Here is a 5,569-nt window from a genome sequence, read left to right on the forward strand (position 1 = left end):
ATCCAAGGTTTATAGGGTTGCATGTACACCATAGGAGTGTTAGAATGCTCAAAAACCCAACACTACTAAGACCGTGGCGGAGATTACTGCCAAATTTAGGGAGAAGGCTCTATTGGTTCTCCAGTATATTGTGGATGAGGAAATAAAGAAGACGAGATACCATGATATGTTGAGAGATGATATCAGGGAGTTTGTGATGTTCTGTGAACAGGAGATCAAGTTGGAGCTTCGGACGAAGTGGAAGTCGGAGTAGGTACAAACAGCGGTGGGCCAGGCTAAGAGGCCCAAGACTCTCAATTCATGCACCAAGGGCGGAGCCGCTGCGGTAAGTACGGAGAGCCGCACGGTGGGGCGTGTCGAATTGTGACAATAGTCAATTTCGGGTCAAGTCAAGTCGAACGAAGTCATTGAGTCAAACAGGTCAACTCAATTAAACCTTGTATATTAGGGTTTGTGTTATGTAATTACTGTATAACTCACTATTTTAATGAGAAAACGTCACTTGGAAAAATACGTGTGTTTAATTTTCCTTAGCCTTAGTGCTAAACAATGAACAAAAACGATAAAACAATTTGCATACTCATCGGGAGTGTGTAAGATCCTAAAACCTGATTTAACGGGGTTTATTGACCTTGCGTTGTGGAGCCAAACACTCACAAATGTCACACGCGAAACCTCTCTCAATCGTTTTCACTCTATCTCTTTTTATCTAGAAATCTCTCCCAAATCTCTCCAAGAATGTCAAATATCTCCCAAATCTCTCTCCGTATGTGAAATCTCTCCAAGAATGTCAAATCTCTCCCAAATCTCTCTCTGTATGTGAAATCTCTCCAAGAATGTCAAATCTCTCCCAAATCTCTCTCCGTATGCGAAATCTCTCCAAGAATGTCAAATCTCTCCCAAATCTCTCTCTGTATGTGAAATCTCTCTAAGAATGTCAAATCTCTCCCAAATCTCTCTCCGTATGTGAAATCTCTCCAAGAATGTCAAATCTCTCCCAAATCTCTCTCAAAAAGTTCCTTAAAATTTTTGTAGTCTTTCGGGCCATCCCGACCCTTAACTGGGTCAAAAACCGCTTAAAACGGGGTAAAAACGGATAAAAAGGACTTAAGGACCCGAAACCCCTCTTAGGAACCGAGCTTGTCAGAAGCGAACTTGTCAGAAGCGAAGGCATCAGAAGCGAACCCTCCCTTTGGACCGAACCTCGCATAAGGACCGAACCCTCCCCTTCAGACCGAACCTTCGGTCCATTTCGGTCTATTTCGCTCCATTTCGCGTCTTACTCCTTTCGCCCCATTTCGCCTTCGGCTCATGATCAGAAAGGACCGAACCTCGGCCAGGACCGAGAGGTCTCGCATGGAAGCCCATTTCTTCCCGGTTTTCGACTACGACTTCATTTTAGCTTCGTTTTTCATCGCTTTAACGCGGGATTTTCACCCAAAAATTTATTTTAACATATAAGGCCCCCTAATTATTGATTAATCACGTTTTTGGGGATAAAACCTTATCCAAGAAGAGTAGGTGAAGTACAAAGGTTGAGTGTTGACTTTTCTTTGTATTATGACACAAGCAACCCCCATACCCACTCCATGACTAACCCACACTCCTACCCACCATACCTTGTCACTTCCTTGTACTTTTTACCTCTCTCACAAGTTATTCCCATGTTTTTAGAGTTGGTCACTCTACCTCACTCCTCATTTTCTTTCACTTGCTCTCATTTCACCAAAAATCAAACAAAACTTTTCTCTCAAACTTTTTCTCTCTATTTCAAGACTCCAAGGCTGATCTTCAAGCTTTATTCTTCTCTTGGTAAGTATAATTCATCCTCCTTGTGATTATTACACTTCATTCTACTCCAATCATCGATTGCTTACACAAACTCCATCACTTTAATGTTAGATTCTCGAAAATCTTCAAGGCATCTTCAAGTGTTCTTGAGTTGAACACTTCCATTCTTCAACAATCATCTACTGAAATCACTCAAGGTGAGTTCATATCCCTACATTTTCATGTTTTCTTAAGTTTTAGGGGGGGAATACAAGTTAAAACACTAAGAACATAACTAAACTTTTCTAACAGCTTTCATCAGAAAAGTTGGACTCCATTCACGTACTATTTTTGGCAAATTAAAAATTTTTGTTTTCAAAACTGTTTTAGGTGCAAGTAGTTCCCGTTCTTAGCTTTAAAATGACTACTTGCACATCTCAACACGATTTTTCTACGATTTATGGTGATTTTCACAAACCTGTCTATCATTTCAAACACCAATCCGGACCAGTCTGTGATTATGGACTTTTTCACACAAGTTGGAAGTCCTAAAAAATCATGATAAAAATTATGAATAAACTAGACACATTTTAGGAACTCTCAGAATTTATGGATTTAGTTTTCGACTTCGTATGATTTTTCTATGACTTTTCTAAAACGATGCAGAAAGGTTAAAAACGTGTTAACAACTTATAACCTTCATGACACTTTGTATTATGTTGAGCAAAGTGTATAACCATGAGTTCTAAATATTGAATGTGTTTCCTTGTTAGTTTATCATCATAAACTGAAACTTAGTCATTCATGATAAGATTATTCATTCATTTAGAACACATATATTAAGTTATAATAAGCATAATTTATGGATTTATAACACTAATGTGTTTTCATAAAAGAGTACTTATACATTACAAACATTTCGGATGAACTATAATAGGTATAGTTTATGTATCATTTACTTCTCAAACTTATTTATCAAAGGTTTTCAGTTTAGTTCACGTAAATCTGTTAATGAATAAATTTGTGAGTCATTCACTTCGGGTTACTTCCAAAGTAACAAAGTCAAAAAGTCCTGTAAATTGTAACCAGAGTCTCTTGTAGGGAGAACGTGATAGTTGTGTATAGATCTATATTGAGTTTGACAAACCCACACCTGAGCTGCTTGCAACAGCTAGACCGGTAGGTCTGTGGTGACAAGTGTCATTTAACGGCGACGCCTGAAGAACGTCGTATAACGAGGCCGTCTATGTCAAGTATGGTTATGATAGCTCACATGTAGTATTAACAAATCATAAGATTTACGGGTTCTAACTTCAAATTAGCGAGTTATGTCGATTTAGCTCACAGAAATTACTTTTAAGTATGGAAAAATACTTGTACGCTTTCATATCGAAAAGGGTTTTATGCCGATTTAAAACCACGGTTATATCATTAAATATGGAAAATACTTGTTCATTCTTGGTTCTGGGATTTAGGACCTCATAACTTTTTAAAGGAAAATATTGGATTTTTCTTGGTGACACACAACACATTACAAAGAACGGTTTCCAAACTCTTTATCTCAAAAACTTATGAACTCACCAACCTTTGTGTTGACACTTTTTCAAACAACTTGTATTCTCAGGAAATCACTAAACAGGAAATCAAGTGCATTTTGAGGATGGGACGTTAAGGCGTCAAACATTTCATATTTTGTCAACATATTGTAATTGATTTTGAAACATGTAATTTCTAAAATGATGTAACTCTTTCAATTATATATATGTTGGTTGTGTTTGCTTAAATCACTATTGCAATTGTTGTTATGATACTATACATGAAGTCCTCCACCCCCGGACGTTTCCGCCATCCTTGGTTTGGGGGTGTGACATGAATGATGGGTTTAGTATGTTTCGGTTGTGGCCAGTCAAACCACATGAGTAGGGGCTACCCCTGGAGTGCTCTTATTTGCTTTCATTGCAATTAGACCGGCCATAAAAGGCCGATTGTTTAAGATTGTCAGGAGGAGCAGTGGTGGCACCTACACCTACCACCTTGAGGATTACTAATGGCCGCCACGGAAAGGCATAGGCACATGTGGTGAATAGCAGGGCATTTCAGCTGACCACCAATGAGGCATGTGCAATACTGGATGTGATTGTGGGTACGTGACTTATTTCTATCTTTTATTGCTTTCCTTATTTATGCTCTTGATTATATTTGATCTTGTATAGGGACCTGTTTGGTCAATGATATGACTGCTCATGTTCTGTTTGATTTGGGTGCTACTCGATCCTTTGTATCTCTTGCACTAAGCAAGAAGTTTTGTGATGCTCATAGGACTCTGGATTTCTTGATGGAGGCTGAGATTGCGAATGACCATACTGTGAGTGCTTTAAGGGTTCATTATGGGTGTGTCTTGAATCTGTTTAGTGAGAGATACTCTATTGATTTGATTCTGATTCCACTACGAGGATTGAAGGTTATTGTCTGGGTGGATTGGTTGGGCCCCAATGTAGCCATGATTAGCTGTGAGTGACAACTAGTCAGAGTTCGAACCCCAAGTGGGAGATAACTGGTTATTACTGGAAAAGGAGCTTTGCATGGGCCGACTCTCTGTTCAGTTGTGGCCTATGAGGACCTGGAGATATCTTCAGCAAGGTTGTTCTGGGTTCCTAGCTTATGTTGCAGACACTCGATTTGATGGAACGAAGAAGTTGAGTGGGGTGGCCATTATTTAGGATTTCCCTCATGTATTTCCTAAGGAATTTCCAAGAGTGCCTTCTGAAAGGTAGTGTAACATCCGAAATTTCGGGTATGATAGTTTGCGTTTCAATTTTTGAGGATTTAGGAGGGACTCGACGAGTCAAAGGACTGACTCACCGAGTCACGTCAAGGTGATCACGTGGATTTAATGAGCAGACTCGACGAGTCCAAGGACAGACTCGCCGAGTAGGCTCTGGGCAGAGAAAACCCTAAGTTTTCGGGGTTGGGGCCTATTTAAGGGAACTTATGACCTTAGGTGCGCCTCATACCTCCTGTGAGAAGCCCTAAATCGCCATTGGAGCCATGAGAGAGTTCTTATGATGAAATCAAGTAATTTGGTGGGTCTTATGGAAGGAAAAGAGCATGATTCAAGCAAGAAGCGAGATGGGGGCTGTGGATCTAGCATTTCTTCATGTGGAACTATTGTGGAAGGTATAAACTTGCATCCTTTTCATCTATTTTTTTTAGATTTCATGATCTTGGGAGTTTTAGGGTTTTACTCCCCTTCTTTTGTGCCTATGAGCTAACTGAGACATGATCTGAGGAGGGAAACCTCAAATCTGAACCTTGTGAGGTCCTAGAAGACTAGATGCCCCAACTTTAGTTGTCCAAATGAGGGTTGATGAGCTAAATTCTTCATGGAGGGCATGTAATGGCATTTTGAAGCAATAACATCATGCATGAACGTAAAGATTGAAGCTTTATGTGATTATTGAGCCTTGAGATGATAGATCTATAGTTTAGAGTGATAGATCTTAGTGAAATAGTCTGAATGAAAAAAGGGCTGGATAGACTCGACGAGTCGGTTAGGGTTTTCCTGGTCAAGCTGGATCGCATACTAACTCGGCGAGTTGTGGGGTCAACTCGACGAGTTGAAAAGACTTTAGACCAATCTATTTATCAAACAATGACTGTAAATAAGAACAATAAGGTTTCACAAAGAAAAACTTTCACTAAGAATGATAATCTCACAAAGAGATTATCGTTTTCACAAAGCGGCTATTAGGGTTTGTAAAGGGCGTGAAACCTACACAAACCGATACAAAAGAATATA

The sequence above is a fragment of the Lactuca serriola genome, chromosome 2 (assembly GCF_051521515.1).
Source record: "Lactuca serriola cultivar US96UC23 chromosome 2, Lser_US96UC23_V15, whole genome shotgun sequence".
Taxonomy (NCBI): domain Eukaryota; kingdom Viridiplantae; phylum Streptophyta; class Magnoliopsida; order Asterales; family Asteraceae; genus Lactuca; species Lactuca serriola.